Raw genomic sequence first — 24,975 nt, 5'->3', positions numbered from 1 at the left:
ATTGGATGATCGCTAGAGCTAAGGGCCGTATTCTTAGTCGACCCTACATATCCGTCCCTACATAACAAAAGGCCCCTACATGCGTTTCTCAGTCGACCCTACATAAGTGGTGGGGGGTGATTCCGTCGTCAACTTCTCTGAGATGACGTAGATGATGGCGCAGCGCCAATTTTCCATACTGGTGGCGTAATGGGAACTAACTATGAAAGTAAGAAAAGACGTCCTATAATTTTCGGGCGCATTGTTAGGGCAACAGCTCAAGGTAAATAAACAATCGGTGTCGTCCGTCAGGTCGTGTCGGTACCTTAATTATCGCTACAAATACACTCATATCGAGCCAAAAGTAGAACCTTATTGTCTTCAAATTACTTCAAAAGCGGTCTGTACAAGATAGTAATAAGTACGGAGCAAATATGATCATTGACGTGGGAACTTACGTTGCATCATTAAGGTTCGTCGTTCGCTTTTACCTTCCGTAGTTAAGTTTATTATGTGGCAAATAGTGGCATGAAAATACGTTTTCTATGGTTGTACGTAAACGAAGTATTGGCTTCCCAAAAGTATACCAAGTGCCAAACGTGAAAAATATTATATATTCGTAGAAACCAGACGCTTGTATACCGCTATATTCTTCTTATTAGTTTGTAGTAGGCGTAGGAATTGTCTGCTAGCAATGATAAGGCACTGTAATGGTTTGGACGATGTTTATTAATCCGTTCCATATTTCAGACTGACTTGCCGGCCAATTCAAATTCAAAATTCAACGGCCGAAAGGCCGCAGTATTTATTCTATTGGTGCACTTCCAGAATGTTCTATGTTACTGTTCTTGAACATGAAAGAAATTTCTAGAAAGGAATTCTAGAAGGCAAGAAAAAATAAAATAATCACAATTTCCGGCACGGGGAATCGAATCCGGGCCGTCCGCTTGGGAGGCGACCGCTGTACCGCTGGGATAGCCGGCCTATTGAGGAGAATTGATGATGGAGCGCGATTTATGTTGCCTCCGGGCAAGCGGTGTGGCGGCGAGGCAGGACATGCGGCCGCCACAAGTTCAGTCAATTTTATAATTTATTTAACCTGGTGGCTATAAAGTGGTAGTATTATTACTTTTCCGCTGTGTTACTGTACATTTTAAAATGGTTTGTGCGAGCTCGTCTCCCTTAATATGCATTACAACGTAAATTATTTAATCGAGGTGATCAGCAGACGATATTTGGCCGCCATGTTTTTGTAGGGTGTAGGGTTGGTTCGGGTACCCTACATCAAGTTAGAGCCCATTTAGTTCCAAAAACGGCCATATGTAGGGCTTGATGTGGCGTATGTAGGGTGAGATCGGTTTATGTATGTGGGGGCTGATGACGTATTCAGGGTCGGTTGGCCCTACAGGGTCGACTAAGAATACGGCCCTTAAGTCTTCACTAGTCCACGGTCCTCCGCGACAACAATCGGGACTCGACCAATCCCACCCCTCCTGATGCCGAGCTTCAACGGTCACCACAAATATTTAATCAGTAGCCTTGAGAGTGGGTGACGAGACGCAAGTCGAAACGTCGGCGTTCTTGGATTTTCTCACCCGCGCGGAAACCCGAGAAAATTTTATTCTTTTTTACTAAAACATTGTCGTGTTTAAATGAACTGCCTCATTATACTCGTATTAATGTGGTTATTTGATTCATTTTTGCTGCCTGCTGCTTCGATGCGATCTTTCACCCAGCACACGATACCAGTGGCGTAACTACGAATATGCTTTGGAGGAGGGGGAATGAGAGGCCTAGGGGACGCCTCCACCCCCCCCCCCCCAAAGAAATCGGGGTCCGAGGAATTTTTTGAAAAAAGACATTCCTGGATAAGCATTTTACATCATTTTGGTACTTAAAATTTAATTTAAAGTAGATGCAGTTATTATAAATCAAAACTAGGCAATAGTTTTATAATAATTTTTTTCCTCTGAGGATTTTGGGGGGGGGGATCTATCCCCCTCATTCCCCTCCCATAGTTTCGCCACTGCACGAATCCACTCTCCTTTGCCTCCGGAGTTTTTTCCCGTAATCTGTTCGCTCTGCTTTCTCGAACGGGAAAATTTCCTCGACTGACGATTGCGCCGCTCCATAATAGTCAAGCGACGGACTGAGAACCACCTCCTAGAGAAACAAGTGGAGGAAACTTGAAGTTGGCTCAGTTGTGAGAAATTATGTTTCTGTTTAACGTGATCCTGAGAGAAACCCAAGATGATCGAGCGACCTAGAAAACATTCACAACCGCATCACGAAGAAATCTTGCCACCAAGCTGCGATCGTCATTTCCTGGCCGTCATCTTTCCTTTACTTGAAGAGTAATGATTTTCTTACTTTCTCCTTTTTGCCAATAGTTTGTGTTTGCCAATAGTTTGCTAAAAGCCAATTTGCTAATTTGTGGCGCTACTTCATTGAAAGGATTCAGAAGAAGCATTGCGTTTTTAAGAAAACTATCAAAGGTGGAGCATATATTTTTAACGAAGTGTTATTTTGATACAAACCACGGCTTCCAAACTCATACCTTGTTCAATAGTATATTTTTTAATCCGTTAACGCCTAGCCATGGGCGTAACCAGAATCAAAACTAGGGGGGGTAAAAACTAGCCGTGGTCGTTCAAGTAGTAACATTTTTGCACAGAAAAGGTTAATGAAAACCAACATTTTAAGGAAATTATGATAGTAATTCATTAGTTTTTATAATTATTTGCTTGAAAAGATAATGATTTTAATTTTAGTTACATGTCTCATACTAATATCGTTTTTCTTCTAAAGAAAATTTGTTTATAACTTTTGTTTTGAATTAAATTTATTCTCGCTTCTAAGGGGGGCATTTGCCCCCCGTACCCTCCACAAGGTAAGTCCATGAGCCTAGCACCATATGGTACCAGCTGGTACTGCAAAATCGGAATTTACTTTTATTATTATTTATCGTAATTAATTTGAGTATTAAATTGATTAGCGTGGAGTGGAGGATGTAGTGTTCAGATCGCTTCGTCTTAGGTGGGAAGTGTGGCGACACGATCGTCAGTCGGGGTAACCAAAGGAACGACGCGCAGAAGAGAATGGGCGTTGCGAATTTTCGGGACTGCCGATCGCGGTGGCGGAGAAGGAGTATTTACCCCCGAGGTGTGAAAACATAATCAGCAATTGATCAATTTGGACACTAACTGATTGCTATCATGCTGAGATGGGATGTGTTAATAGATGTTTGTGAACTTTCTTTAAAAATTAATTTTTAATCACATAGATGATCCCTAGGAACGCATATTTGAATGTGAGCATTAATGAAAAGTTAGATATTTATTGAAATGGATGTATCTGAGCTCAGCTTCAAATGTTTTTTAACATGAGAATCAGAAAAGTAGACTACAATTCATATTACTTTACATATTATTTTCATCTATTGCCAAGCCATTTAGACAACTGCAAATATTACAGAAATTTGAATGGGTGGAAGGGAACTTAATGGAAAATGACTCTATGATTGAGTAAATAGAAGAGAGTGACTTTTTTCCGTGATGATCGAATTATAATCAACATTTTCCTTGCTAAACGTTGATATATCACATGGACTGACACATTTTTCCTCGTGAATTTCAGGCATAAACAGTATATTGATTCTTGAATACACTTCTTCTTATTCAAGCGGAATGTTTTTTATCAATTCCAATCTTTGATGCTAGCTTTCTTTATCAAATCCTGCATAATTCCCCTCTTCTCTAAAACACGTATGCTGTACCATGCAGTAATTTACCTGTTTTCTCCCTTTTCGGTCCGAATCGTTTTCCGCAAAGTATTCAATGTCCTTAATTAAATTCATTTATTTTTATACTGTTTACTTAGACTACATCACCAGTCCACCTTTAATGCACATTTCAATAATGTAACAATCACGGAAGTAAATTCTTCATAATAAAGTGAAAAGGATATAGTCTATTGTATATGAGGAAATATTTTTAGTAAACATTTCGGCGGCTTACTGAATTTTTTTTGCTTAGACAATGTCAAGATTCGACCAAACACTAATTCATGAATTGTTCAAAAAAAACTCAGTCGGACCTCTTCATTGAATAGAAAATATTGTAAATTCAGAAAATTTGGAAACTGAAGATAATGTCGCAATGAATGGTCATTCATTTAGTCGCAAAAACAAAATCCCTTTATTGATAGGTAAAGGTAATGAGCAACTCTTTTTTAGTTCTTTTATTCTACATTTTGGTTCGTAGCTTAGCCATTTGAGCTTATAACGACAAAAATCTAAGCCAGATAAGAGGATTGAATTAATTAGTATGTAAATTAACATAACTGTCTAAACAACCGCATTTTTGACGCGAAATACCCGCGCATAATTGAACTCTTCTCTATTCTTAAACCTATGTTGATTGTTAAAAGTCATTGCAAGCTGAAAGTAGGGACTAAATAAACATAAGAATACACCAACGGTCAAATATTTCAAGGACTTCGAAGTAACATTAGTTCCATGATAGTAATGAAATTAAAAAAAACATGTATAAGTAATGCAAATTTTGTCGGAAATTTTAAGGAAAGCCTAACATTCTGTTAACTCAATTTTTCTAATGAAACACGTACGCAGAAGCCCAAAATTTTCCCAAAAAAAATTGAAAATTACTTAGTTTGGGCGGCTCAATATTCTGCCTTCACTCGGCTCTGCGGAACTTCCGAGGAATTTTCCCTTGAAATGAAGGAGGAATAGTAAGCCGTGACACATAGCACATGCAGTTAATGTAAGGGACCTTGAAGCGGGGCTGGACGACGCGGAAAAGGATGTCAAAATTCACTCCACAGTCAACTGCTCTAATAGTTGTGCGAGATAGGGGTTGACTTTCAACAAATAGATAAGCGCGTAAGAATTCAATAGCCATGCGACATCCTCTGGACATCGTGATAGGTTTTGCGATGTTTTAAGATCAGAAAAATGTCCACAGTGTGACTGCAGCATTAAATCATCCGTCACTGAGACTTGATCTCTAATTTGTTGCATGAAACTTTACCCACTACACCACGGGGACAATTAGGCAGTTTTAATACCCAATACATCGTCCGTGTTCACAGAGGTCCCGACGAGTGTAAACTCCATTGCGATGGATATGATTATTTCCCCGGTGTGAGGAGCATATACTTTTTAAAATTCCCGGCTGCATGAGAGCGTTACGAGGACATAATTTTGGAGGACGGTCGTCTTCAAGTAGTTCCTGAACTGGTCGCATTCGGACTCGAATGATTTTAGCGTTAATTATTTCCGCCAATGGGCATGACATGAAACTTGACTTCTTCGAGCCGTTCGGAATTGTAGGTACATACCCCCGTTAGTTTTAAATTATGGAAAGATCAGATGTTCCCATTGCACTCAGCCCTCCTGTACGTAAGCCTACCTCCCATTATACGCCATCATGAATCACTTCCCCCATTCCCTGTGAATCTACGAAACCCTCCGCAGTGAAAACACCCTTCCCACAAAACCTCATCTCGCAAATCCAGTAAACCCCTACCCCAAAACTCTACCCTAACCCCTCGCCCTTTGAAATGTGTAAATTGCCTGTCATCCAAGCATGAATATTACCATAGAGTATCCTCAAATCGGCCGCTAAGTGCGTCTCGCTCACAGCGCATGTAAATGGGTTTATAGAATCGCCACTTTCGTCGCTAACGGACAAATTCTTCCAAGTTTCACGGAGAAATAAGGTGTAATTCACTCACTCACTCACTCCCGTGGCCATTTATACCCCGAATGATATTTAGCCTCGCCAACTGTTTGCCTCCAACTCTTTCTCACTTCTGCATCCGCCTCGCTGACTCCCATTTTCCCATTACACAGGCCAACAATGAAAAATCTTTTTTACTGAAAATACCTTATTCGTATGTTTTTAAAGTTACTGAATCCAAATATGATGGTTTTTAAGTTGTGTCACCCAACATTTATTCACATTTTACAGTTAAATTTAAGAAATCAATCAATATTTTTAGAAGTTAATAGCTTTTTTATAGTTATTATAAAATTGAAAAAGTTGGTCTAATGAACGAAGACAATGGGGATTACTGTTGGTACTTCACCGAGAAGTTCAGCAAGCGATTCATCGCAGAAAAAGCTACACAAGAAGCTTCAAGGAAAAAAGGGAAAGAAAATGTAGACAAATTTCAGTTGACAAGTGAACCCTGTTTTATCACGCTGTAGTAAATACAAACAATTTTATCGCGATGTAGTGAACAGTAAATACAAACAATTTTATGATGTAACACAGTGTTTCATTGATTTCCCTGTATACCGTATAGGGGTATTAGACTGAATATTAAAATACATATTGCTTGGAAACTATGGGTGATACAAAAAACTAAGGCCAGTTTTGGATTCGGCACATAAATATCTATAAAGATCAGCTATTAAAACAAAAAAAGTTTTCATACAAACTTTTTTTGTTATACTGTGTTATCAATCAGCACCTCATTCTTCCATCTTTTTCTCGGTCTTACTGGTCGTCTTCCATCAGGATTTTCTACATAGACTTGTTTTACTAAGGCCTCTTGCTCTCTTCGTATTATGTGCCCTGCCCATCGCAATCTACGGCTCTTAGCTTTAGCTGCGACGTCTGGCGAGTTGAAGAGGCTCCTGATTTCCCTATTGTGTTTTATTATCCTGGTTTCGTTCTCTCTTGTTGGACCAAAAACTTTCCTTAACACTTTATTTTCGAAGACAATTAACTTCTTTTCCATTCTTTTGCCGATAACCCATGATTCTGCTCCATAAATAAGGATAGGTCGTGTTATGGTCTTATAAATTCCGAGTTTGATTTTGATGGATAACATTTTTGATGTTATCATGAGGTGTTATTAGGGTCGTTAACTGAAATTTATATGCATGATAAATTTGATCCATCAAATTCATAATTTTTAAATGACATTCCTCGCAATTACAAAGATTATGCTGCAAAATATCGGAAAAAAGTGTATCGCATTGCATTCCTCACCGCGACACGGACTTTTTGAAAACCGATTGAAACGCGACCGAAGTGGCAGCAGTTCAAAGATCAGACTCAATCAATCTTCTGCGGAATGGAATTGGGTAGTTTCCTTCATCAAATAAAACGAAAGGCATTGATTGCGATTCGTTACCCACCATTATTCTATTCATAATACACAAATTATTTGGTTTTTGAAATACCGGTTTAGACGAATGGCAAGGGTCTATGTTATCCTCATTTGAAAAAGGCCAGATTGGCGCCCATGCGATGCCACTCCACGTGACGTCACAGGGACCTAGTTTCTACACAAGAGGATAGGAGTTATACATCGTCTGAGGTTACCATTGCATGCATGAGGCACAGAGCTCAGGGAAACGTCTTAATAATCACCTATTAAAACTGGCTAAGGTCGGAAAGTTTTCTTCGTTTGATAAGGTATTAATAAACCTTTTTTAAGCCAAGCGCTACCAGCCAGCAAGGTACTCAGCTACCCGCTAGCATCCTGCGTCGTATCAGCGCTCAGAGCCTCGATCAAGGTCACCTCATAAGGCGGGAGGGGGAACCAGAAATGCGTCACACGGACTTTTTCCCATCATTCCTACTTACGCGTCGCGTTTTCGCGCGCTTGAAATTTTTCACTTTTCATTTAATCGCGAAAAATAGATATCGTCATTTAAAAATCTAAAAGCGTGAAATACGTACTCCAGGAGTAATAATCTTTCGATTTAGGCAATAAAAAAATAATAGGAAACCACCCTATTGGGCCCCCTGTATGCAGTCCCCTTGCCCGTGTCCGTCGAAATAAAAGAGCGTGGAAAGAAGACTGAGCGATTTCATTGTGTTAAAGACGGAATCATCGTTAACCGACGTCATGCCCTAACCTGAGGAGGTCGTTTCTTTGCCGTTCGGTGTGACGCAATCCAGACCCGATTGTGGGCAAAATTTTGAATCATCGCTGAGGAACTGAAGCTAGCTCAGTTGCTCGGTGACCAGGAGAATGTTTGTTGATTTCTGTTATTTGTGAATCGTGTTCCTTTTCCGTCATATTTAGTAATTGCCTACTTCCAATAATCTTAAATAATAAAGTGTTTCCAGTGATTTGTCTGTGTAATGCACGGGAATTTTTCGCTGCGCACTGAGAAGAAGTGAATATGAGCATTTGGCAATAATCTCAAATATGAAATCTCTTGATCAGTGCACGATCTAAGTGTTGAAAGTGCGTTCGATGGTGTTTGTGGAATCATATTGTGGGAATGGTGTGATAGTGTTTCTTGTTACCGTGAGAATTGGAAAAGAGGAGTAACCTGCTTAACGATCGCCGAATTTTAGAGAATGCCTTCATGCCCTTGAAAAGAGGGATAATGGCTCCATGTCAAAGGTAACTCTAAGAGTAATCGCATTTTAAAACGCATTTTTCAATGTATATGAGTACTTGTTTATGAAAAAACTGAAAGAGTGAAGCTATAAATTACATTGAGTGTGTATTGATTTGTTTGCGTTACAGCTTTGGTAAAAATTAATGCATTCTATATAGTATTTTTTTTGAACGACACCACATATTCCCATATTTCACCACTCTTCGCACAAGAGTCGGTCTTACTTTCCTTCTGCATGTATGTACGTCTTATTGTTGTTGGAGTCGACATGAACTCACGAGTAATTCCCGGCAAGGAGAAGGAAATGATGAAAAGATAGAGTACCATAGTCTGACCTATTGATAGTTAAATGAATCGTGCGCGCGAAGGCACTGCCGCGTCATATGCAGAGATACTCCGTTATAATATCATTTTACGCACTATTTTGCATAAGTCATTGGACGGAAAAAAATATTGATTATATTCTAAAAATAGATGAGATTCGATTTATTTTATCATACACGAATGAAGCTAAGCCAAGAGTTTTTCACAGGGCTTTGTTAACGACTCAAGAATTGTGCTCCAACAGGGTAGTTTCCTTCATCAAAGAAAACGAAAGGCATTGATTGCGATTCGTTACCCACCATTAGTGTATTCATAATATGCAAATTATTTGGTTTTAGAAATCCCAGTTTAGATGAATGGCAATTGTCAATTTTAACCTCATTTTAAAGAGGCCAGATTGGCGCCCATGTGATGCCACTCCACGTGACGTCACAGGGACCTAGTTTCTATACGAGTAGATAGAAGTTTTACATCGTATGAGATTACCAATGCATGCATGTGGCACAGAGCTCAGGGAGACATGTTTTAATAATCACCTATGAAAACTGGCTATGGTCGGAAAGTTTCCTTCGTTTTATGGGGTGTTTATAATCCTTATTTAAGCCAAGCGCTACCTGCTAGCAGCCTGCTTCGTGGTGGTGCTCATTGCCTCGCACTAAGGTGGCTTCACTCGGCGGCAGCGGGAACCAGAATGACGTCACACAGGCTTTTCCCAGCATTCATACTTAGCCGTCGCGTTTTGAAAATTTTCACTTTTCATTTAATGTTAAAAATAGATATCGTCATTTAAAAATCTAAAAGCGTGAAATGCGTACTCCAGGAGTAATAATCTTGCGATTTAGGCAATGATAAATAATAGGAAACCACCCTATTGAAGTGATGGGAAATGCATTTAGTTTTGGTATTTTTCTCTAATCTCGGTCAATTTAAACGTAGGTACTAAACTGAAATTTGAAATTCGGTGAGATTCACTTGAATCGCCATGAGAAAACATTGCCCTGGACCGGGTATCGAACAACGGACCTTTGACTTTCCATGGCATGAACATCTTCTACCTTAAAGCTCGGCGCAGTTGTATGTGCAGTGTCTTTTAAAGTCAAAGGTCCGTGGTTCAATTCCCGGTCCAGGGGAATTTATACATCAAGGTAACTCGTTTTAGAATCATGTGACCTTTTCGATGTAGGAAGGTTAGAAAAAATATGGCTAAAAACATCAACAAATTCATTTTCTAAAAAAGTCTAAAAATTGGTTTTCTCTAGCTGAGTAGGTTGAGCTGGGTAGAGTTATTGTAATTTGTCTTTTTCATTGTACTTGTTTTACTTGGGCATTCTCATCAGAAATTATTTAATTTATACAAGTACAGAAAATGCCTCGCTGTGGGATTTTCCTCGAGGAAATATGTTAATAGGAATTTTAAAGGAAAATTCAAATTTTTATCGGTATGATTCGGAAAGCAGGAAAGATTATTCCAAGGCGTTCCTTCTCCGTAAACCTGCGTTTCTTCCTCAATGAAAGACGTTATCGTCGAGGGAGTTCTCCTCTCTCATCATCATGCTGATGCAATGCAACCTCTGACCTCACCTCAACTTATCCTTCGTTCAGTCTTCCTTTTTTGTGACCTCATCATCGTGCTGATTGTAATTTAATTCTACGGTTGCCTCTTCCTCGTGGTAATATGAGGTTACCTTAGAGAATCATTTGCTTCGTCGGTAAAAAGCTTCTTCTGATCACGTTAGAGTTTAAAAAAATGGGGAATAACATGATTATGTACAATGTCTGACAAAACATTCTTAAGGCAAAGATATCGAGAAGGAAAAAGTCATCACAATTCGATACCTCCTCTACACAAATGCTCAACAATCGCCCGCCGAATCAAATCCGCTCATCTAGTAGCCCTAGTAGTACTAGAAGAGTGGATTTGATTCGGGGGGTGGTTGTTGAGCGTTTTTGCAGTGGAGGTATCGAATTATTTACGTCAATTTAATCTTTGGAAAATTTTGCCTTTGCCTGAGAGTGAAAGTATTTTTTGTTATCATGCCTAATAGGTAATAATCGTGAGTTGTTCATTTGAGAATTCTCTTCCATACTGCATTGTGGTGATTGATCATTCCCTGTCAAACACCTTAGATACAGGGTTTTACGTAGATTTAGAAGTCAGTATGACCTTAATTTTGTCGTAAAAAATCGCGATGAAGCTATGTTGCACTATGGCCACAAATAGTTTGTTAATTTCTGAGTTTTTTTTACGAAACCCTTAAATTACCTGAAACTTTTGCACGATAACTTAATTTTTTAGTGAGAAATGAGCCACGATGAATGACAAAACAAACGGTCGAACGGAAGTGATGCGCCCTCTTAAGAATGGTAGCTGATGAAAAATCACAGCATTTGCTCTCTAAAATCAGCTGTTTCGGATGCAATCTGCTCGAAGGAAAATATTTGATTGTTATTGGATGCTCGGAAAGGTTTTTGTATTTAATATTTTGAAAAGAGGTTTTATTAAGTGTACGTATGTAGGTACACATGTTTCGTTCCTAAAATAATAACTTCAATAAGCGAATAGTCTAATATTATTCATTAAATCATATTATAATGATATATATGAATTTATTTCATTCAAGTACATAGTTCATAGCATCCATAAAGCATGATCTATTGTACAATTAAATAAGGGAGCTCAGAAGATCACCCATTCAGCAGCAACGGGTTGCCTACCGTAACGTACACGTTATAAAAATATCAAAATCAGTGCAAAATGACAATGTAAATCACGATAACAAAATATTCATAGATTCCTAAAGCGCTTATCAAATTAAATCCCTAGCCAATTATGGTCAATTATACTCTTGAATGTAGAATTCTTTGAAAAAGTGCTAGATTAATAATTTAGCTCACTGATGGTATACTTGCCTTTCCATGTCCATCCAAAATTTTATCCAAAATGACGACATTCTCTTATCTACTGAGCACTGCCTTCAATATTACTGTGAAGACACTGAAAAGTTTAGTCAAAACCACATTGCTCTACCCCAATAGATATAATGCGTTTCGCAGAAAACGCTAAGATTGGAAAAGGGGGACGAAAAGGGAAGGGAAGAAGGAAGGGGCAAAAGTGGAGCTTAAAACTGAATCACACGATCATTTGATTTCCGTCCCATCCGAGCGATAGCTCCAGCGATCTCTCCAATGATGGCTTCAATTATCATTTTCCACGATAGCTCCAGGGATGGAAATACCATCCCTTTTTCCATGACTCGGCACGTCGCTTTTTCCGTCGCCGAAACCATCGCTGGTACCGTCTTTCAGTCATTCAAAGCGCACGGCAGCTAACAGCGATTGTCACGCCACGCTTGGCTTTTTACTGAAAGACTGTTGCAAATACGGAAAGTGATGGAATAAGCGATAGAGAAAGGGACATGGGAATGAAGGAGATATTCAGAAAATGATTGGTCGATCGATCACTCTTTCCGTCTCTGAAAACCTATTGCTATTACTCCGATGGACCGTTAAATTAATTGTGTAATTCAGGTTTTACTTCGGTGGAGGGTTGATTGCAAATTTTTTTAAAGATTTTTTTCTTCAAAAATAATCAGTGATTATAAAAATTTTCCGCAGCATATTTTAGAATTTTAAAGTAAATCTAAAGAATTTTGTGCTTTTGAGATGCTTGAGAATAATTTTAAAAAATGTCTAGTATTTTGCCTTTTGGAAACCAAATATGCAATGAATTAATTACTTTTTCAAATATTTTACCTTCATAAATATTGAAAAGATTCTTGAGACTGAATGAATTTCATTGCGAAGGCTAAACAATAGTGAATTTCGAAATAAATTACATTTTGGCGAAGAAGCATGTGTTTGAAGATATATTCAGTGCTGTAGCTGAGAAAAAAATGTAGGCGGTACTCAACAAAATTTGTCAACAGCTGAACATGTATTATACATCCGGCCGCCATTGAAATGTCAAACTCCAACTCCCATTAGTTCTAAGTTGTGCCACGAGATGACTCTAAGCAAGTAAGTATTTATTTCCGACAAAAGCAGTCTTGTCGTCTTTCAACGACGAAAAAAATCTATTTCCAATTCCCTTACCTTTAATTCCTGCAAAGTACCAATAGTTTCAAAACACAAATTCTTAGGGTTACATTTCGATTCCAAATTACTCTGGTCCGCGCACGTAAAGCAAGCCTTGAAATCAGCAATTGCAACTAGGATAGCTCTTAGTTGCTTTTTAAATTCGCGATCTGCGATCGCTAGAAAGGACAAGGTGACGCTGTACAAATCCTACATTCGACCTCGGCTGCTTTACGGGTGCGAAGTGTTCGGCAGCACTTCCCTCACGAATATCAAACGCTTAGAAACATTCCAAAACCGTACTCTGCGCTACATCACAAACCAACGCAGACTCATTCCAATGGCTGAAATAAGACGCGCTCACAAAGTACCCAAAATACACGAGTTCATCAAGTCACAAGCTGTGCGACTTCAGAACTCCCTATCACGCAACCCGCTCACAAAAACACTATGGGATTACTCAGTACATTTCAAACGCTTCAAAAGCTACAGACTTCCAAAAGAAATATTATTTCGCTAATACCGAATTCTTTCCTATGTCTTTTCTTTCAAATAATTATTAAAATTGTCATTGTGAATCTTGTTGTGGTTTGAAAAAAGAAAAAAAATTACTTAAAACAAAAAAAATATATAAAATTGTTCAAAATCAAGCAAAAAAATGATAAAACTTGATAAAATATGTACCAAAAAAATAAAAAATGAACAAAATGCTTGTTATGCAACAAAAAATTATATAATTGTGAAAAACTCAAAAATATTGTTGTCAAAAAAATTTTGAAGTGTCATTTGGGGCCAATCAGGGCCGTTCCCGGCTTCCGATGCCGATAGCATGTAGTCTTCTTAAATTTAGAGTGCTTTTGCACGTGCTCACTAGAAGCCTGTCTTTCTACTTCTTCACTAACACTGGAAAGGTTACACTGGGCCCTTTACACTTGAATCGTCATTTTCCCTGCTTACGCACTTAGCGTAAAATCATCGCCGCCGAAGAGGTGGTATATATACTCACCGGAGGCTGGATAGATTTAGGGTATATAAGCCCGACAAAATTGAGAGGATGGATGGATGGAAAAATATACAAAGGGTAAGTGTTATGTAAAGCATTGTGAGCAAGAAACGAGAGGCTCAAGAGAAAGGTAGGTGGCTTAAAATTTGTGAGGTGAATCATTTGAGCGATTTAGGCAGCATAGTAGAATAAAACGGGGGAGAGGGCCTAATTTAGATAAACAAAGAATTGTGGGAATGACTTAATGAAAAGAGACCAAATGTTTAAATGGGCAATGATAGTGGTAGAAGAGTCGAAGAGGAAGATGTTTGGGCGCAGGGAAATGTAAATATACAGCCAGGTATAACTCAAGAGACCGTTCGATAAACGACAAGTTTCCCATAGGTACTCGACATTTTACTAAATCACGGATTTTCAAGATGACAATTCGAGGGAAGAACAAATATGAGAAATAGTAAAATGTAATGCATTTCGACCATGCAAAAATTTAAAGCCACTCATGATGAAATCGACACGCCGAATACGGTTAAAAGCGAAGCTAGCTCCACAACAATGACCGCGCTCCGTTACTAAGTTACATTCTTGAAAGCGAAGGCTTGATCTGGATCGTTCTGATTTAAGCGAAGTTTGTTACAGTTAAACTACAGATTGCACTGAGAGATTTACAAAAAGAAGAATATTTTCTTCTTCTTCGCAAGGAGGATTACCCGAGACAGTAAACCGACAGCATTGCTGAGAGATACGGGAGAGAAATTTGACGAAGTGACGAGCTGTCACGGTAAATGTCCTTCTCATAATGTTTACTTGCATTTTTGATTCGTTTCTCCATATATAATACGCTCATTGAAAGAGATAAAAGCGAAATTTGTGGTCTATATTTACTGGAAAGGCTCAAATTACTGATTTCGCATATATAAATTAGATAATTTTTATTGGACGTTACGTATATTACTCGACTTTCTATGAAAAATACTTCAATTAAAAAAATGAAACTTTCTGAATCGACGATAATTATTCTATTTTCAGTGGCATTTTAAATCCATCCTAGAAGAAGACTTGAATATTTTAAAATGAAGTGGCCGTCGGGTACCACCGCCATTGCTCTGGTGACGGGTGCAATGCTCATCGCTGGCGGTGCAATCGGGGCGATTTGCTATTGGCAGGAAAGAAACAAGAGGAGTTTCGATAAGGACCAATCCGAAATAGAGGAGGAGAAGGACTTAGACGACTACGAGGGAGAAGATCCCAAGACTGAGAAAGGAGAAGAAGACAATGAAGAGGAGATAAGTGCAGGAAGAAACGAGAATATGATTGACATGGCGCTAGTGGCTAAACCGGACGCAGAGATGGATCGTGTCGCTGAATGCTCCGAAAGGAATCTACGAATGGAAGTGAAACATTGGGGAAATGGGAAAGAAGTCCTGATTATATTTACTTAATCAATGTACACGTTGAAATAAACATTGAATTAAACTTCAATTTACGTGTTTTTCCCCAAATGAAATCGGAAACAACGACCTTGATACTTTTCCACCGTGAGTGAGTTTCCTCTTTAAAGTATAAAGGTAAATACCTCCAAACTGCTAACTAAAAGGCAAAAATAGTCGAGAAAAGAAAACTACCACAAGAAGCTGTATTAATTTCCTGAATTTTCGAAATCAAATAAATCATGTCATGTCATCTTATGCTATTTTCATTGAATAATTTTTATTTAATTTTAAAAACGTAATACTTGGGTGAGAATATAATTTTGGCCTATTTCATATCTTCGGGATAAAGTTTTCGAATGTACTTGTACAGTCGCTGAACCAATTAATTTACCGCCCATTTATTGTGCCTCACATTTCTCGATAGTTTGGAAGAGCTTCCATTCTAGGTACGTGTGCATTCTAGCCGTGCGTAGGTGTACCTAATTTATGAATGCGATTGATTAAATGGAAAAAAAGAATAGAGAAGAGATAGTGAGCGGCTAATAGCACTAATTCGAGAATAGTGCAGCGGGAAATAGCATCGTGTATGTCTCTTTCATTTCTGATCTAAAAGTTTTTGATCTCAAATTCATAGTCTATTTGAGAGCGGATTTTTACTTCCAGTTTAAACAGCAAATGGCGGGGAGCATCATCACAGCAACCCAATATGATTCAAGGTTTTATCTGGAATAGTCGCATTAGGAATTTAAGGTTTCTTCATACAATTATTTGTATTTGCAATAAATTGTTTATTATACCTAGATTTTCCTTTTATCCGATCCACTGAGTTCAGTGAGCATATATCATTTTACTCGTTACGTTTTACTAGAGTGAGCCATTGGATATCTATATGTTTATGGAATGCTGTTTCTGGTGGAATGTTAGATGCTTGTAAGTGTGAAAATAAATTGATTGCGTTATAATCTTTGCATGAATGCAAGACTGCGCGGTCTAATACCTAGCTATATGTATATTGTTTTATTAAAAATTCATTACAAATTAATTCATAATGTTATTCGATACTAACATTATATTTCTTTGTCTTTATCAGTGTTAGATCTAAACCAGAAAAAATTAATAAAAATATCTTTGATTAAACTTGATGGACGGTCACTATGACTTCATGAATCTAAAACCAAGGTAAATGCAAATTTGCAGGGATAATGCGAGGTCGGGCAGACGACTGAAGACAAGCAGGTGGACACAAACATGAGCAGGTAGAGTATTTTCAATGACTTGGGCAAAATACTATAAGAAAATGAATATATAGCGATTGCGACATCAGAAAGAGAATTACGATGTCAAAAGAGGCGTTCATGGGCACGAAAGAGCTGAGGAGAGGGTCGTTATGTAAGAGCGAAGCTCTGAACTCCAGATCAGATTCTTCTCTAGTCCTTTCTTCAAACACTTACGTAATGATCATCTCATCAGCTACGTCCTATTCATAACTGCCGCCATCGCTAACGCAATTGTTTCCCTGATGTCCTTACTGCTGTATCCGTTTTCCTCTAATGTGCTACCCAAATAGTTGAATTGCTCTACCTGCTCAAGTCCTTCCCCACGAACTTTTATCTTGAGTCTCACATTCTAAACTCGCGGAACTTTACAGAACCGCATAACCTTGCTCTTCTTTAGATTGATCCTCTTGCCATGCACAATGCACGCTCTTTTAACGCATCCACAAGAGCCTGCAGCCCTCTCGCTGGCTGGCTAAATCAACGCCTGATCATCTGCAAACCTCACCGATTTAAACATCGTTCCCTCATATTAGCCTCCGCTTCTAATGCATCCCAAGCCCTTTTTATCATTTCCTCTGCGTTAACTTTAAAACGTAACGGCGATATTGGACAGCCATATCTCCGACCTTGGCCAATGATTGCCAAAATTCACTAACTCAATGTTAACTTTGCCGTATTCCATTATAAGTTTTCTTTCATATTACGCAATTATTTATACCACTTCTTTTTTACGGAGCGCGACCCGGGTTTCGATGAATTATCATCATCTTCAGGCGCAAATTATGATTTTTTTAATCTTATTATTGTTACCTAGTTACTTGACGAATTTTAAAACGCACTCCAAAATAGGGGAAGAGGATGGGTAAAGATATAATAAGATAAACAGATCATAATTTTCGCCTGGAGATGATGGTAATTCATCGAAACCCTGGACGCGCTCCGTAAAAAAGGAAGTGGTATAAGTTATTGTGTAATATCCAAGAAAACTGAAAATGCTTGCCAATCCAGATTTCGGCCTGACAACCTCAACTACGAAGTCTGAGCCATATACAGATTATGAATGAGTCGCCTATCCTTCCAATCTACTCCCATTTCCATTAGAATATTCATTAACTTTACCCAGTGCATTCTATGAAAATCCACGAACTAGGGATACACTTGCTGATCATATTCTAGGTTTCTCTCCACGAGGGACCTCATTATTGCCATTGCATCTCGAGTTGACTTTCCTCTTCTGAAACCAAACTGATCGTCACCCAAATATTCATTTGCGCACGCCTCCAATCGTCTGTTTAATATCCTCAGTACCACTTACGCCGTGTGCGATGTTAAGCTAATAGTCCTATAATATTCGCATTCTACAGATTTCTTCGATTTAAGTCGCGGAATTAGAACCGTTTTCACGAAATCCTTTGGCCAATGTCCCTCGTCACAGGTAGTGCGCACTAGTTAGAATAACCTTCTACAATCATCTCTCCTTATATTCTTTAGAAGCTAACACGGTATCTGGACACTTTTGGAAACATGAACCATCAATACCTTGGTAGCCAATTCGGTAGTAACCACCTCTTTTGCCATCACTTTGACCTCGGTGGTACACCATATGTGACTTTACAATGGTCACGGTCCAACTTTTTCGAAACAGAATTATTCCTATTGTTTTACTCATGCCCTTAGGCCTGGGAAAAGACATTTCCACCAAAGCATTCTGCTTTATATCTCCAAATTTTTAACATTGTAAACTCATAGGGGGAAATAACTTTTCCTTTTGGACTCACGTTATAAGGTCAAAGGGTCAAAATCATACAATTTTATTTTCGTCAAACAAAGCTTGAACCTTATCTGATGATTATGCCAAATTTCATCAAGGTCGTACAGTGTTAAGTACCTAAAATTTGAGATCGGAACTAATTCACGATAAATTGGACAGTCTGTATACGTTTGTTTCTTGGCTTTGATTACGTCCCTTTTTAACTTAAAAATACGAGAATAAGTATACATAATAATGTATTCCACTCCACTATTCTCGTATTTATTATTCGGGAAATCAATTTTTCCTTTTTTACTCACAGAATGAAGTCATAGGGTCAAAAATGTTAAATTCTGTTTTCGCCAAACAAAACTTGATCCTTATTTTATGAATGCGACAAATTTCATCAAGGTCGCTCGGTTTAGAATACCTAAAATTGGATGTATTTTACAGACGGACGAATAATGGAATACATGTACGCGTTGTTTCTTGGCTTTGATAGACTTTTTGTAATACATAAATATATATACAATGTTATTTTCCACTGCACTCTTCTCGAATGTTTGTAGTTATGTGGAAACTATCTTATCTCACTTCTGGTTCCATTCAATTAATCGCAGTCAGAAATTAGTCATACCAACTCACAACTGTACATATAGTACCTTGAATGAAAGCTCTTATAAACTATCGAGAAGTGTGAGGCAAAATGGATGGGCGGCAAGCCAATTGGTTTAGCGACTGCACATGCGAAATATTTATCCCGAAGATAGGAATAACCTATTACCTTTTAAACAAAATTACATAAATGAAACTAGAAGAATTGCAGGTGTGATGACTAAAAAATAGTGGGATAACAAATACTCAGTGAATCAATACAGCTGCTTCTGGTAATTTTCCTCTCTTGACTATTTTCGCCTATTAATTAACAGTTTAGCGCTACTTACCTTTATAATTAGAAGAGGCAACTCACTCTCGGAGAAGTATTAAGGCCGTTGTTTCCGATTTTATTTGGGGAAAAACACGTAAATTCAAGTTTAATTCAATGTTTACTTCCACTATTACATTGATTAAGTGAATACAATGAGGACTTCCTTCCCATCTCCCCAATTTTTCACTTCCATTCGCAGATTCCTTTCGGAGCATTCATTGACACGGTCTATCTCTGCGTCCAGTTTAGCCAATAGCGCCATGTCAATCATATTCTCGTTTCTACTTGCACTTATCTCATCTTGATTATCTTCTTCTCCTTTCTCAGTCTTGGGATCTTCTCCCTCGTAGTCGTCTAAGTCCTTCACTTCCTCTATTTCGCATTCATCCTTGTCAAAACTCCTCTTGTTTCTTTTCTGCCAATAGCAAATGGCGCCTATTGCACCGCCAGCGATGAGCATTGCACCCGTCACCAACGCAATGGCGGTGGTACCCGACGGCCACTTCATTTTCCTTATTTTAGGAATTCAAATCTCCCTATTGGTCGGATTCAAAATGCCTCTGAAAATAGAATAATTATCGTCGATACAGAAAGTTTAATTTTTTCAATTAAAGTATTTTTTCATAGAAAGTAGAGTAATATACGGAACGGCCAATAACAATTACCTAATTTACATATGGCAATGTCAGTAATTTGAGCCACTTCAGTAAATATAGACTACAAATTTGGCTTCTTAACTCTTTCAGTGAGCGTATTATATCTCGCGAAACGCAGCAAAAATGCAAGTAAACTTTAAGAGAAGGCACTTACCGTGACAGCTCGTCACTTCGTCAAATTTCTCTCCCGTATCTCTCAGTAATCCTGTCGGTTTACGGGCTCGGGTAATTCTCCTTACGAACAACAAGAAAATACTCTTCTTTTTTTAAATCTCTCCGTCCAATCTGTAGATTAACTGTAACAAACTTCGCTTTAATCAGAACGATTCAGCGTAAGTCTTCGCATTCAAGAATGTAACTTAGTAACGGAGCGCGGTCATTGTTGTGGAGCTAGTTTCGCTTTTAACCGAATTTGGCGGGTCAATTTCATCACTTGAATGGATTTAAATATTTTCTATGTCAAAATGGATTACGTATTATTATTTCTCCTTTTTGTCCTTCCCTTCCAATTTTCACCTGAGCAAATATGGTATATGTACTTGAAAATCCGTGATCGAGTAAATTGCCGCGCACTTGTTGAAAATATGTCGTTTATCGAATGGCCTCTGGAGTCATCCGTGGAATTTATTTCGTTTTCACACCTCATAGTATTACACTCTCCATTTGTAGCGGTGAAAATTTTACAAATCAACTAACCTCTTTCACTTTAACCCCGAGAAATAAGTCCAACCTCAAATTAAAATAAACTCAATTAGCCTATTTCCCATAACTCGGCCATGCTCCCGTTCAATTTCAATTCTTCCATCACCTCCATTCCAAAACCAATTATCGTTGGGTCCTTTACATCAACTTTCCCACAGTCCCTTGCTCATATAAATTAGGATTTCTCCCCCGTCTTCATCTCATGTGCTTGCCGTTCTCACTGATTGAAAAATTAATCCTCCTGCTTTTACTCCTGTGTCCAAGTAATCCCATGCCTCCCATATAATTCCCAATCCCATGTCTCCCATATAATTCCCTCTGCAAGAAAGTAATTGTCAATAGAATAGTTCAGGCGAATAGGGCTTTCTACAAGAAGGAGAATCTTCTTAAATCTGAGATTACAACCATAGAAGAAAGAATTAAATTCATCAGATATTACATATGGAGAATGTTTCCCTATGGAAGCGAAGCTTGGACATTGACAACAGCAGAGAAGTCAAGAGTGGAAGGATTCGAAATGTGGTGCTATCGGAGAATGATGAAGATAAAATGGATTGACCGTGTAAGTAACGAGGAAGTGCTAAGAAGAGTGGGAGAAAAGAGAAGTCTCCTAAAAATCTTAAGAAGAAGATGGGACAACGTAGTTCGCCATATTTTGAGGCATGATGGCCTGATGAATACAATCGTTGAAGGACAAGTGGGAGGGGAAAAAGGGCAAGGGACGGCCCCGAATGAGTTACATCGTAGAGGTTATAAAGGATGTGAAAGAGAAGAAATAAGTCGCTTTAAAAAGCGTAGCGGGTAGGGGAGTCGCATGGAGAGCTTGCTGGATTTTTACTTATAATGATGATGAGTAAAAATATTCGATAAAGCTTTAAAATTCTCTGTTCGCTCCTGATATTAGATTACTGAGAATGGTCAGTAGCAATAAGATAACAATAAAGAAGAGGCTAAGATATATCTCCCAATTTTCCGGAATTAGTTATAAATATTTCTGGTTATTTTGTAATTACCCTCTATTCCGCTTCTAGAATCATTGATATTTTCTGTGATACTTTAATGATATGTTTGAAAAACGGGTATCACTTATTGATCTCAGTTATTGAATTACCGCTCACATGTGGTACATACCCGACCAGTGCAACGGTACAATTTTCTCATAACGTTCAATTTATGGTAAGTAGTAATTTTCAACAGCATGTGTTGCATGCAGTAGACTATTCAGGTCAGTGGGGAACAATTCTAGCTTGTTCAGCACTACCTATGTGCAGCAGATAGCATAAAATTACTAATAATAGTCTGAGACTTCAAGACTATATGCAGTCAATAAGCGAAATTTTTGTTATACTCTGTTTTCCTCATTTTTCCGAGCGATTTAGCACCCTAAACGCATTTTCGTATTCATAAGGGGGTCTTCTTACATCTACATCCATTTAGTACCCATAAATATTGTAATATAAACTCTACGGTAATACCCTATGAGCCACCTCTAGGGTGCTTGGCAAGGGTTGATCAACAATCAACTTGAAAAAGAATACTCACATATACACCGCGCGGTCTTAAATATATTACATGCAACAAGAAAATATATACGCGTACCTACTTTCATGCAAAGGCAAAACTTGCCAACGGCTACTAATGCCTAAACCAAATCCATGCATAGGAAAAACATGCAAACAAAAATCATGCAATGAGTCGTCTTAACGAGGGCTGAAATTAGTTTCATTTTTCTCTGTTTTGCAGTCTGTTTCCTTAAATTTCTTCGAGTGATCTCGTTTGCCATGGTACGACGGTAAACGAAAGATATGTTTCACGTCGTCATGAAAAAATCCTCTCCGAATTTACAAAGTAAATTTAGCATTTGCTCAGAACTTTCGCCCCTGTCAAGATACCCATCCTAACATGCCTAACATATTGGAAATACTGCACTTTTTATCGTGGCAACTCATCAAAAATCTTGCTTGACTAACCCTACTTCGTAACGGTCCCACATGCTTGCAGCATACTCCAAGTGAGGCCTGACTGGAGTCAGATAGCTCATCTCTTTCACCTATTTATGGCATTAACTTAGAATGTTTTTTTTAGAAATTCTAAGTTTATGGTTGACTTTCCCGCATAATTCCCGATTTCCCTGTGACCCCCTTACGTATAACCGAAAAGCCTAACGGTTTTCGTCGAAATATTTGCCCAATATTTATTTTTATTCATTCAATAAGTCCGAAAGAGTTTTTTTGTCTCTTGTTCCGGTTAAATAAATAATTTTCGCGCATTTCTCGTTTTTTCTCGCAAGTAAGAATCGCATGTGCCTTCATCATTTTAGCGTGTATTGCAATTTGTCGCCTAAGAGCTTTGCGTACTTTAGCGTTGTAAATTTTTTTTAAACATTAGCGTAGCTTCTTTCATTTTCATTCATTGTACAGGATTATTCCAAATGATGGACCCTTTTTCAAAACTTCGAGTTTAATCAAGTAAAAGTTAAAATGAACAAGATTTATAACATCGAAAAGTCAAAGTTTATTTCATGATGTGTGAAATCAATTTAATTTAATTTTAATGATTTGTAATATTTAATTAGTTTTTAATAATTGTAAATGTGATAAGTGTTCAATGCGGCCACAGTTGACCGCACGGCAAATATCGACTCGGTAACCAAACTCGTGCCACCCACGCGAAAGCCTATCTACTGCTATGGAGTGAACGGCAGCGGCGATGCGGTCCCGCATATCGTTCAGAGTGGTTGGTGGAGCACGCAGGCACGCAACGAATTTCTTCAATTTTGTGTTGTCTCAGTTCCCATGTTGTCAGCTGTCTCCAGGGTGTTGCAGCAACTTTTTATTTCTGTTGGAAGAATATTAGTTATAATATAGTTAGTAAGTCATGGCACGATTTCAAGTAGGATGGTTGGTGGAGCCGCGAGCCTGCGCATGTTGTAATCAGTAGGGCTTGCACAGCAAACGCCATCTCAAAAATTTCCATACAGTTAATCGAGGTATTCCAAATTCTCGACTGTCTATATTGGTAGACTTACTGAGACTGCACACTAAACAATCTTGAATGCGTCGGACATTATCCTCTGGCACACGCGGTCGGCTTTGGCTTGTTCATTTTGGAGTTGTAATCTTAAAAATGAGACCATCATTTAGAATAACCGTGTAAGAAGAAGTTGCTTTGAGTTTTAGTGTATACTTGCTAGTCACCCGACATTGCTCGAGAAGGAGAGTACTCATAGAAGTGGGAAAATTTGAACTCCTCCCCCCAAAGTACAGCTGACTCAAAATTGATGTAAGATAGTGAGCGGAAGAAGCTGAATAATAAACGATGGAAAAAGCGATTTCCGTGCATCGCGCATGGGAATATCATATACCCATCTCTACAACATTGATCGCTATGTGTGCCCGTCCGTAAGCAGACCAACAGCGTCGTGTGACCGCATACCCCAGCAAAAGTTTTCGCACCGAGAGGATTACTAGGCAAGTGCAGTATCCTTTGAGTTATACATTTCCTTTTGATAATGTCAAGAGGTGTGCTTACACGGCAGGATGTCTGTTCCCGGATGCTGTATCACGTGCCGTAACAAATGGTAATGGGAAAACGACGCGTTGGACGCAACCGAAAGGAGTACTGCGGGGTTTGGGAGCATGAAATGCTCTTTATGCTGACTTTGAATCTCGATCAGTGCAACCGTATAGAAACTCATAGCGGACAAACAAACAGGCATCCTCTTTTAAAGACAGAGAAACCTCTCATTTACGGACACTAAGGCCGTTTTCACACGTACCGGCAAAACCGGTGCCGTTACCCGCACCGGCGCCGGATGCAATGCAACCTAATGGACGCCTATACACGTAATCCGGTCCGGCATCATTGCCGGCGCCGTCACCGGCACCTTCGAGTGAAGCCGGCGATGAACGCGGCAAATCGGAAGCCGGCACCGGTTGTCGATACGCAACGTTTCTTTACGTATGCTTGCCCACGTAGTTTTATTTTGCCGGTGCCGGAAGGGAGATGGTTTTCAGTCGTGTCGTTGCTCACGTCTTTCATAGTTCTGTAATCACTCACATATTTTTGTTGCAAAATCTTATCAAATATTTCTCTGTACCTATTATAATTAAACGTTATAGTGGTGTATATCGGCGGTGTATATGCTCTATTTACTGCATCTTAGTGCTGAATAGCTTATCCTATGTGTTTGAGAGAAAATCATTCGTATGAAAACTCATACGAAAAAAAATTTAAAAAATAAAAGAGTCGTCCATTGTAAGTTTTTCATATGTAGAACAGAAACCTCCTCCCAAACATCCAACTTTCAAAAGTGGATGCACGGGGAACTATCTTTCTCGTCTTCTGCATTTCCGTTAAGGTAAAAAGCAAGATCAAATGACCTCTCCTATCTTGAGACCACATCTTTCTTCTTACACGATCAGAATTTAACTGGCCACCGACCCCGGGGATGCCGGTGTATG

The 24,975-nt window shown here is 38.7% G+C and overlaps 1 protein-coding gene across 1 annotated transcript in view; it reads left to right on the top strand.

Moving 5' to 3' along the window:
* The window catches only part of LOC124157946 (serine protease snake-like), a 79,610-nt gene that overhangs the window by 30,772 nt on the left and 23,863 nt on the right, over positions 1-24,975 (top strand). The gene's annotated exons all lie outside the window — the stretch shown is intronic.

Source organism: Ischnura elegans, chromosome 4, assembly GCF_921293095.1.
Source record: "Ischnura elegans chromosome 4, ioIscEleg1.1, whole genome shotgun sequence".
NCBI classification, from domain to species: domain Eukaryota; kingdom Metazoa; phylum Arthropoda; class Insecta; order Odonata; family Coenagrionidae; genus Ischnura; species Ischnura elegans.
This window is presented reverse-complemented; position numbering and strand designations above follow the sequence as displayed.